Here is an 11,016-nt window from a genome sequence, read left to right as displayed (position 1 = left end):
TTGATCCGGTTTTGAAACTAAGGGGTTAATCATCCATTTGCAAGTGGGTGCAATGCTCTGTTAGTCTATTATACACACTGTAAAAATTTCGTAAGATTTACTGCTTTTTATCACTGTTTTTCAATTTCTGACAAAATTTGTTTCTCTTAAAGGCACATTACCGTTTTTATTTTTTGCTTGTTTACATTTATCAAAGTGTTTTCCAAGCTTGCTGATCTCATTGCTAGTCTGTTTAAACATGTCTGACATAGAGGAAACTCCTTGTTCATTATGTTTAGAAGCCATTGTGGAACCCCCTCTTAGAATGTGTACCAAATGTACTGATTTTACTTTAAGTTATAAAGATCATATTCTGTCTTTAAAAGATTTATCACCAGAGGAAACTGACAAGGGGGAAGTTATGCCAACTAACTCGCCCCACGTGTCAGAACCTTTGACTCCCGCTCAAGAGGTGCCAAGTACATCTAGCGCCCATGGCGTTTACTTTACAAGACATGGCAGCAGTTATGGATCATACCCTTACAGCGGTATTGTCCAAACTACCAGGGTTACAAGGAAAGCGAGACAGCTCTGGGGCTAGAAAAAATACAGAGCACTCTGATGCTTTAGTAGCTATGTCTGATATCCCCTCACAATATGCAGAAGCTGAGGCAGGAGAGCTTCTTTCTGTGGGTGATTTTTCTGACTCAGGGAAGATGCTTCAACCTGATTCTGATATGTCAACATTTAAATTTAAGCTTGAACACCTCCGCATGTTGCTCAGGGAGGTTTTAGCAACTCTGGATGACTGTGACACCATTATAGTGCCAGAGAAATTGTGTAGATTGGATAAATACTATGCAGTGCCTGTTTACACTGATGTTTTTCCAATACCTAAAAGGTTTTCAGAAATTATTACTAAGGAATGGGATAGACCAGGTGTACCGTTCTCTCCCCCTCCTATTTTTAAGAAAATGTTTCCAATAGATGCCGCTACACGGGACTTATGGCAAACGGTCCCTTAGGTGGAGGGAGCAGTTTCTACCCTAGCTAAGCGTACAACTATCCCCGTCGAGGACAGTTGTGCTTTCCTAGATCCAATGGATAAAAAGTTAGAGGGTTACCTTAAGAAAATGTTTATTCAACAAGGTTTTATTCTCCAGCCTCTTGCATGCATTGCCCCAGTCACTGCTGCTGCGGCCTTCTGGTTTGAGTCTCTGGAACTGGCCTTACAGGTAGAAACTCCATTGGATGATATACTTGACAAGCTTAAAGCGCTTAAGCTAGCCAATTTATTTGTTTCTGACGCCGTTGTTCATTTAACTAAACTAACAGCTAAGAACTCAGGTTTTGCTATTCAGGAATGTAGGACGCTATGGCTTAAATCCTGGTCAGCTGACGTTACTTCAAAGTCTAAGCTTCTCAATATTCCCTTCAAGGGGCAGATCCTATTTTGGCCTGGACTGAAGGAGATCATTTCTGATATTACTGGAGGAAAAGGTCATGCCCTTCCTCAGGATAGGTCTAACAAATTAAGGACCAAACAAACTAACTTTCGAAACTTTAAGACGAGCGCGGCATCATCTTCCTCTAATACAAAACAAGAGGGAAATTTTGCCCAGTCCAAGCCGGTCTGGAGACCTAACCAGGCTTGGAACAAAGGTAAACAGGCCAAGAAGCCTGCTGCTGCCTCTAAGACAGCATGAAAGATTGGCCCCCGATCCGGTAACGGATCTAGTAGGGGGCAGACTTTCTCTCTTCACCCAGGCTTGGGCAAGAGACGTCCAGGATCCCTGGGCGTTGGAAATTGTGTCCCAGGGATATCTTCTGGACTTCAAAGCTTCTTCCCCAAAAGGAAGATTTCACCTTTCACAATTATCTGCAGACCAGATAAAGAGAGAGGCATTCTTACATTGTGTTCAAGACTTCCTAGTTATGGGAGTGATCCACCCAGTTCCACAGGAGGAACAGGGGCAAGGATTCTATTCAAATCTATTTGTGGTTCCCAAGAAAGAGGGAACCTTCAGACCAATCTTAGATCTCAAGATCCTAAACACATTTCTCAGGGTCCCATCTTTCAAGATGGAGACTATTCAAACCATCCTACCTATGATCCAGGAGGGTCAATACATGACTACCGTGGACTTAAAGGATGCTTATCTTCACATTCCGATACACAAAGATCATCATTGGTTTCTCAGGTTCACCTTCCTAGACAGGCATTACCAGTTTGTGGCTCTTCCCTTTGGGTTAGCTATGGCACCAAGAATCTTTACGAAGGTTCTGGGGTCACTTCTGGCGGTCCTAAGGCCGCGGGGCATAGCAGTAGCCCCTTACTTAGATGACATTCTGATACAGTCTTCGAATTTCCAAATTGCCAAGTCCCATACGGACATTGTTCTGGCATTCCTGAGGTCTCATGGGTGGAAAGTGAACGAAAAGAAGAGTTCTCTATCCCCTCTCACAAGAGTTTCCTTCCTGGGAACTCTGATAGATTCTGTAGAAATGAGGATTTACCTGACAGAGGCCAGGTTGTCAAAACTTCTAAATTCCTGCCGTGTTCTTTATTCTACTTCTCGCCCTTCGGTGGCTCAGTGTATGGAAGTAATCGGCTTAATGGTAGCGGCAATGGACATAGTGCCGTTTGCCCGCCTACATCTCAGACCGCTGCAACTCTGCATGCTTAGTCAGTGGAATGGGGATTACACAGATTTGTCCCCTCTACTAAATCTGGATCAAGAGAGCAGGGATTCTCTTCTCTGGTGGCTATCTCGAGTCCATCTGTCCAAAGGTATGACCTTCCGCAGGCCAGATTGGACAATAGTAACAACAGATGCCAGCCTTCTGGGCTGGGGGGCAGTCTGGAACTCTCTGAAGGCTCAGGGGTCATGGACTCAGGAGGAGGCTCTCCTTCCGATAAACATTCTGGAACTAAGAGCGATATTCAATACTCTTCAGGCTTGGCCTCAGCTAGCGGCAGTGAGGTTCATCAGAATTCAGTCGGACAACATCACGACTGTAGCTTACATCAACCATCAAGGGAGAACAAGGAGTTCCCTAGCGATGTTGGAGGTTTCAAAGATAATTTGTTGGGCAGAGATTCACTCTTGCCACCTATCAGCTATCCATATCCCAGGAGTAGAGAACTGGGAGGCGGATTTTCTAAGTCGACAGACTTTTCATCCGGGGGAGTGGGAGCTCCATCCGGAGGTGTTTGCACAGTTGATTCAACGTTGGGGCAAACCAGAACTGGATCTCATGGCGTCTCACCAGAACGCCAAGCTTCCTTGTTACGGATCCAGGTCCAGGGATCCCAAGGCAGCGCTGATAGATGCTCTAGCAGCGCCTTGGTCCTTCAACCTGGCTTATGTGTTTCCACCGTTTCCTCTGCTCCCTCGTCTGATTGCCAAGGTCAAGCAGGAGAGAGCATCAGTGATTTTGATAGCACCTGCGTGGCCACGCAGGACTTTGTATGCAGATCTGGTGGACATGTCATCCTTTCCACCATGGACTCTGCCTCTGAGGCAGGACCTTCTACTTCAGGGTCCTTTCAACCATCCAAATCTAATTTCTCTGCGGCTGACTGCTTGGAGATTGAACGCTTGATTTTATCAAAGCGTGGTTTCTCCGAGTCGGTCATTGATACCTTAAATACAGGCGCGAAAGCCTGTCACCAGGAAAATCTATCATAAGATATGGTGTAAATATCTTCATTGGTGTGAATCCAAGGGTTACTCATGGAGTAAGGTCAGGATTCCTAGGATGTTATCTTTTCTCCAAGATGGATTGGAGAAGGGTTTGTCAGCAAGTTCCTTAAAGGGACAGATTTCTGCTCTGTCTATTCTTTTGCACAAACGTCTGGCTGAGGTTCCAGACGTGCAGGCGTTTTGTCAGGCTTTAGTCAGAATTAAGCCTGTGTTTAAACCTGTTGCTCCGCCTTGGAGTTTAAATTTAGTTCTTAAGGTTCTTCAAGGGGTTCCGTTTGAACCTTTGCATTCCATAGATATTAAGCTCTTATCTTGGAAAGTTTTGTTTTTAGTAGCTATCTCCTCGGCTCGAAGAGTTTCTGAGTTATCTGCTTTACAATGTGATTCTCCTTATCTCATTTTTCATTCCGTTAAAGTAGTGTTACGTACCAAACCTGGTTTTCTACCTAAGGTGGTATCTAATAAAAATATCAATCAGGAGATTGTTGTACCGTCACTGTGTCCTAATCCTTCTTCAAAGAAGGAACGTCTGTTACACAATCTTGACGTGGTTCGTGCTTTAAAGTTTTATTTAAAAGCTACTAAAGATTTTCGTCAAACATCTGCATTGTTTGTTGTCTACTCTGGACAGAGGAGAGGCCAAAAGGCTTCGGCAACTTCTCTTTCTTTTTGGCTAAGGAGTATAATACGCTTAGCTTATGAGACTGCTGGCCAGCAGCCTCCTGAAAGGATTAGAGCTCATTCTACTAGAGCGGTAGCTTCCACATGGGCTTTTAAAAATGAGGCTTCTGTTGAACAGATTTGTAAGGCAGCGACTTGGTCTTCGCTTAATACTTTTTCAAAATTCTATAAATTTGATACTTTTGCTTCCTCTGAGGCTATTTTTGGGAGAAAGGTTTTGCAGGCAGTGGTGCCTTCCGTTTAAGCACCTGCCTTGTCCCTCCCTTCATAGGTGTCCTATAGCTTTGGTATTGGTATCCCTCAAGTAATGGATGATCCGTGGACTGGATACACCTTACAAGAGAAAACAAAATTTATGCTTACCTGATAAATTTATTTCTCTTGTGGTGTATCCAGTCCACGGCCCACCCTGTCATTTTAAGGCAGGTGTGTTTTATTTTTAAACTACAGTCACCACTGCACCCTATGGTTTCTCCTTTCTCTTGCTTGTCTTCGGTCGAATGACTGGTAGTGGCAGTTGGAGGAGGAGCTATATAGACAGCTCTGCTGTGGGTGATCCTCTTGCAGCTTCCTGTTGGGAAGGAGAATATCCCACAAGTAATGGATGATCCGTGGACTGGATACACCACAAGAGAAATACATTTATCAGGTAAGCATAAATTTAGTTTTTTCTAAACTAATTATGTTATGGTACAAACATCCAATGAGCAGGTGAGAGAGAAGTACTAAAGCGTGTGAAAATATTTGCATATGTAGAGGGATTAAAGGGACATAAAACCCAAAATGTTTCTTTCATGATTCAGAGAGAGCATACAGTTTTAAACAACTTTCCAATTTACTTTTATAATCAATTTTTCTTTGTTTTCTTGTTATCCTTTGTTGAAAAGCATATCTGCAGCACTATATGGCAACAGTTTTGCAACAATGAGCACTAGATGGCAGCACTATTTCCTGTCATGTAGTGCTTCAGACATGTGCGCGCTACCTATCTAGATATCTCTTCAACAAAGAATAACAAGAGAACTAAGCAAATTGATAATAGAAGTAATTTGGAAACTTGTTTTTAACATTGTATTCTCTATCTGAATCATGAAAGAAATTTAGGTTTCATGTCCCTTTAAAGGGACACAAAATTGTAAAAAGAAAATGCTCTGTGTTAGAGCATTTTATGATGGGATTATATTGCTTGCATGTGTGTTTTTATGCCCCTTAATTGCATTATTGTCAGTTGGTGAGCCAATGACAAGAGTTATATGTGTTTAGCCACCAATCACAATCTAGATTGCAGTAGGCCTATCTAGGTATGCTTTTCAACAACAGAGTCAAAAAGAGAACTAAGTAATACTATATCTGAAAGAAATATTTTGGGTTTAAGAGCAAGAAGCCCCCAAGACTCACTGTTTGAAAGTTAATCACCTGCTCTTTCAAACTGCGTGTCTCTTGGGGGGGGTTAAAGTTTAGGAAGATTAGGGAACTGTAGGGGATTGTGGCATTAAAGCCAAGTGTAGAATTGAACACTAGCTAATCAAATATATATGGGGATAAAACTTACACTTTATTTAAAGTGAAGGTAAAGTTTTAGCCTTCTTATTTCTGTTTTAAAATTGTAGTCCAATAAAAAACAGAGTCGCTATATTATTTTGTTTCAGTTCTTTGTTATTTATATATTTTTCGACTTTGTTTTTCCTTACCGTTCCCTTATGAATCTCCTCCCAATTTGGATTTCCTGTTTTTTGATAGAGTGACATATAGAGCGGTCCCACTACGCTCGTGCACATAGAATCTCCAAAACTGCGCATGTGCATCATTATCTCACACTCATAAATGCGCATGCGGTAATCCCGCACATTGTCCTTTGCAGCGCATGCGTCATTCGTCTGCAACATAGTATGGAATGAGTAATAAGATTCATTCAATACTATATTTTACAAGACACAGAGTAGCTGCGTTATTTGCGATCCTTCGTTACCGTTGAAATCCTCTTACGTAACACTGCATAAAAAAGAAGATTTGAAATGCGCATGCGCGGAACGGGGACGAGCTTGCCTTGCCACTGTGAACACAAACAACTGACGCATGCGCATATTGTCCCAGAAAATGCTGACGTCAATTGACGGTCGCCTAACGGCTAAAGAATCAATTGGCTGTCTAAACAACGTGATCATCATTTAGAGAAAAAAAAAACGGGTTGATTTTCATATAGCGAAATTGAAAAGAAAAAGGCGATATATCGAAGGTACAAAGTAAAATTATAAGTATTGATGAATGAAAGTGATATTGATTTTGGTTGATAAATATAGTAATTCATTAGAAACTATCTAAGTTTACCTTCACTTTAACATATATTCAAAAAAAATGACAAAAACAGTGAAACGGACACCAATCTGGAATCATGGAGATGGGTATGTGTGTACTTCCAAATTTCATATATATATATATATATATATATATATACAGTGTCTTAAATTAAAAACATTAGGGCCATGTGAGCCTAGAGGTAGTGTGGGTAATCAGCTATGGCTATATGTGATGTAGGGAAAAAGTGAAAAGGTATATCGGTTACCTGTATCTCACAGTACCACTCAAAAACTTGTTCAATTTGATTCATATTCATATCAGTATGCAGGCTTACTATGCGCTCAAAGGCGAACTCCTACCTGCGTACTGCTTTGATTGAACAAAGTCAGCCGATATCTAACTAGTTCCCTAGATAATAATTTCACACACACTCCGTTACACACAGCAATGCACAGCAAGTATGATTTACTAATACGTCATTTGTATATTTACCATACAAACAAATGTTGCACACCATCTATCAGTTTATTCCAAATGACCTTATGGTATAGTATAAATAATGTTCTAACTACTTGCTCGCAAAATGTATGGTGAGGGGATAAGTCTAGCGATTAAGTATAGTTAACTGGATATTCTGCCACCTGTTTTACTATTACTTGCAAATGTTGTACCATTCTTATTGCGCTATCAAAGTGGTCAACCCTCAATAGACATCTAATGCTGATATTGTAATTATGTGTCTTTTGCGGTATCAATCTAACTGCTTGTTTCCATATGCTGTATAGGACCACACACGAATCCTCTTAGGCCACACCCACCTTAAAGTTTAACCAACTTTTATTTAAAAAATTTTTTTTTAAGAAACAAATATAAAAGGTCATCAAAAAGTCCTAGAGATCCCTAAGACCCTTTGTTTTAAAGCCTCTAAGCTCTTCTTAAAAATAAAGCCTCTATATAAGTGTTAATAGCCAGGTGATCACCTGGCATGAATAAATGTCCATTTATTTGCAAAGAGGGAGCTCATGGGAGCCGCTATGTGCAGAACAATGTACATAATACAGATAGTACCTTATTTCTTTCATGTAATTAACAAGAGTCCATGAGCTAGTGACGTATGGGATATACATTCCTACCAGGAGGGGCAAAGTTTCCCAAACCTTAAAATGCCTATAAATACACCCCTCACCACACCCACAAATCAGTTTTACAAACTTTGCCTCCAAGGAAGGTGGTGAAGTAAGTTTGTGCTAGATTCTACGTTGATATGCGCTCCGCAGCAAGTTGGAGCCCGGTTTTCCTCTCAGCGTGCAGTGAATGTCAGAGGGATGTGAAGAGAGTATTGCCTATTGAATGCAGTGATCTCCTTCTACGGGGTCTATTTCATAAGGTTCTCTGTTATCGGTCGTAGAGATTCATCTCTTACCTCCCTTTTCAGATCGACGATATACTCTTATATTTACCATTACCTCTACTGATTCTCGTTTCAGTACTGGTTTGGCTTTCTACAAACATGTAGATGAGTGTCCTGGGGTAAGTAAGTCTTATTTTCTGTGACACTCTAAGCTATGGTTGGGCACTTTATTTATAAAGTTCTAAATATATGTATTCAAACATTTATTTGCCTTGACTCAGAATGTTCAACTTTCCTTATTTTCAGACAGTCAGTTTCATATTTGGGATTATGCATTGAATTATCATATTTTTCTTACCTCAAAAATTTGACTTTTTTCCCTGTGGGCTGTTAGGCTCGCGGGGGCTGAAAATGCTTCATTTTATTGCGTCATTCTTGGCGCGGACTTTTTTGGCGCAAAAATTCTTTTCCGTTTCCGGCGTCATACGTGTCGCCGGAAGTTGCGTCATTTTTTGACGTTATTTTGCGCCAAAAATGTCGGCGTTCCGGATGTGGCGTCATTTTTGGCGCCAAAAGCATTTAGGCGCCAAATAATGTGGGCGCCTTATTTGGCGCTAAAAAATATGGGCGTCGCTTTTGTCTCCACATTATTTCAGTCTCATTTTTCATTTGCTTCTGGTTGCTAGAAGCTTGATATTTGGCATTCTTTCCCATTCCTGAAACTGTCTTATAAGGAATTTGATCTATTTTGCTTTATATGTTGTTTTTTCTCTTACATATTGCAAGATGTCTCACGTTGCATCTGAGCCAGAAGATACTACAGGAAAATCACTGCCTGCTGGATCTACCAAAGCTAAGTGTATCTGCTGTAAACTTTTGGTAGCTATTCCTCCAGCTGTTGTTTGTAATAATTGTCATGACAAACTTGTTAAAGCAGATAATATTTCCTTTAGTAATGTACCATTGCCTGTTGCAGTTCCCTCAACATCTAAGGTGCAGAATGTTCCTGATAACATAAGAGATTTTGTTTCTGAATCTATAAAGAAGGCTTTGTCTGTTATTTCTCCTTCTAGTAAACGTAAAAAGTCTTTTAAATCTTCTCTCTCTACAGATGAATTTTTAAATGAACACCATCATTCTGATTCTTTGGACTCTTCTGGTTCAGAGGATTCTATCTCAGAGATTGATGCTGATAAATCTTCATATTTATTTAAGATGGAATTTATTCGCTCTTTACTTAAAGAAGTACTAATTGCTTTAGAAATAGAGGATTCTAGTCCTCTTGATACTAATTCTATACGTTTGGATAAGGTTTTTAAAGCTCCTGCGGTTATTCCAGAAGTTTTTCCTGTTCCTAATGCTATTTCTGCAGTAATTTCCAAAGAATGGGATAAATTGGGTAATTCATTTACTCCTTCTAAACGTTTTAAGCAATTATATCCTGTTCCGCCTGACAGGTTAGAATTTTGGGACAAAATCCCTAAAGTTGATGGGGCTATTTCTACCCTTGCTAAACGTACTACCATTCCTACGTCAGATGGTACCTCGTTTAAGGATCCTTTAGATAGAAAAATTGAATCTTTTCTAAGAAAAGCTTATCTGTGTTCAGGTAATCTTCTTAGACCTGCTATATCATTGGCTGATGTTGCTGCAGCTTCAACTTTTTGGTTGGAAACTCTAGCGCAACAAGTAACAAATCGTGATTCTCATGATATTATTATTCTTCTCCAGCATGCTAATAATTTTATCTGTGATGCCATTTTTGATATTATTAGAGTTGATGTTAGGTTTATGTCTCTGGCTATCTTAGCCAGAAGAGCTTTATGGCTTAAGACTTGGAATGCTGATATGGCTTCTAAATCAACTCTACTTTCCATTTCTTTCCAGGGAAACAAATTATTTGGTTCTCAGTTGGATTCTATTATTTCAACTGTTACTGGTGGGAAAGGAACTTTTTTACCACAGGATAAAAAATATAAAGGTAAAAACAGGGCTAACAATCGTTTTCGTTCCTTTCGTTTCAACAAAGAACAAAAGCCTGATCCTTCGTCCTCAGGAGCAGTTTCAGTTTGGAAACCATCTCCAGTCTGGAATAAATCCAAGCCTGCTAGAAAGGCAAAGCCTGCTTCTAAGTTCACATGAAGGTACGGCCCTCATTCCAGTTCAGCTGGTAGGGGGCAGGTTACGTTTTTTCAAAGAAATTTGGATCAATTCTGTTCACAATCTTTGGATTCAGAACATTGTTTCAGAAGGGTACAGAATTGGTTTCAAGATGAGACCTCCTGCAAAGAGATTTTTTCTTTCCCGTGTCCCAGTAAATCCAGTGAAAGCTCAAGCATTTCTGAATTGTGTTTCAGATCTAGAGTTGGCTGGTGTAATTATGCCAGTTCCAGTTCCGGAACAGGGGATGGGGTTTTATTCAAATCTCTTCATTGTACCAAAGAAGGAGAATTCCTTCAGACCAGTTCTGGATCTAAAATTATTGAATCGTTATGTAAGGATACCAACGTTCAAGATGGTAACTGTAAGGACTATATTGCCTTTTGTTCAGCAAGGGAATTATATGTCCACAATAGATTTACAGGATGCATATCTGCATATTCCGATTCATCCAGATCATTATCAGTTCCTGAGATTCTCTTTTCTAGACAAGCATTACCAATTTGTGGCTCTACCGTTTGGCCTTGCTACAGCTCCAAGAATTTTCACAAAGATTCTCGGTGCCCTTCTGTCTGTAATCAGAGAACAGGGTATTGTGGTATTTCCTTATTTGGACGATATCTTGGTACTTGCTCAGTCTTTACATTTAGCAGAGTCTCATACGAATCGACTTGTGTTGTTTCTTCAAGATCATGGTTGGAGGATCAATTTACCAAAAAGTTCTTTGATTCCTCAAACAAGGGTAACCTTTCTGGGTTTCCAGATAGATTCAGTGTCCATGACTCTGTCTTTAACAGACAAGAGACGTCTAAAATTGATTACAGCTTGTCGAAACCTTCA

The 11,016-nt window shown here is 40.3% G+C and overlaps 1 protein-coding gene across 1 annotated transcript in view; it reads left to right on the top strand.

The window, feature by feature from the left end:
- Positions 1–11,016, top strand: part of TARBP1 (TAR (HIV-1) RNA binding protein 1) — a 454,905-nt gene that overhangs the window by 423,610 nt on the left and 20,279 nt on the right. The window lies entirely within an intron of this gene.

The sequence above is a fragment of the Bombina bombina genome, chromosome 4 (genome assembly GCF_027579735.1).
Source record: "Bombina bombina isolate aBomBom1 chromosome 4, aBomBom1.pri, whole genome shotgun sequence".
Lineage (NCBI taxonomy): Eukaryota > Metazoa > Chordata > Amphibia > Anura > Bombinatoridae > Bombina > Bombina bombina.
The sequence above is the reverse complement of the archived record's forward strand: the minus strand, read 5'-3'. Positions and strand labels throughout refer to the sequence as shown.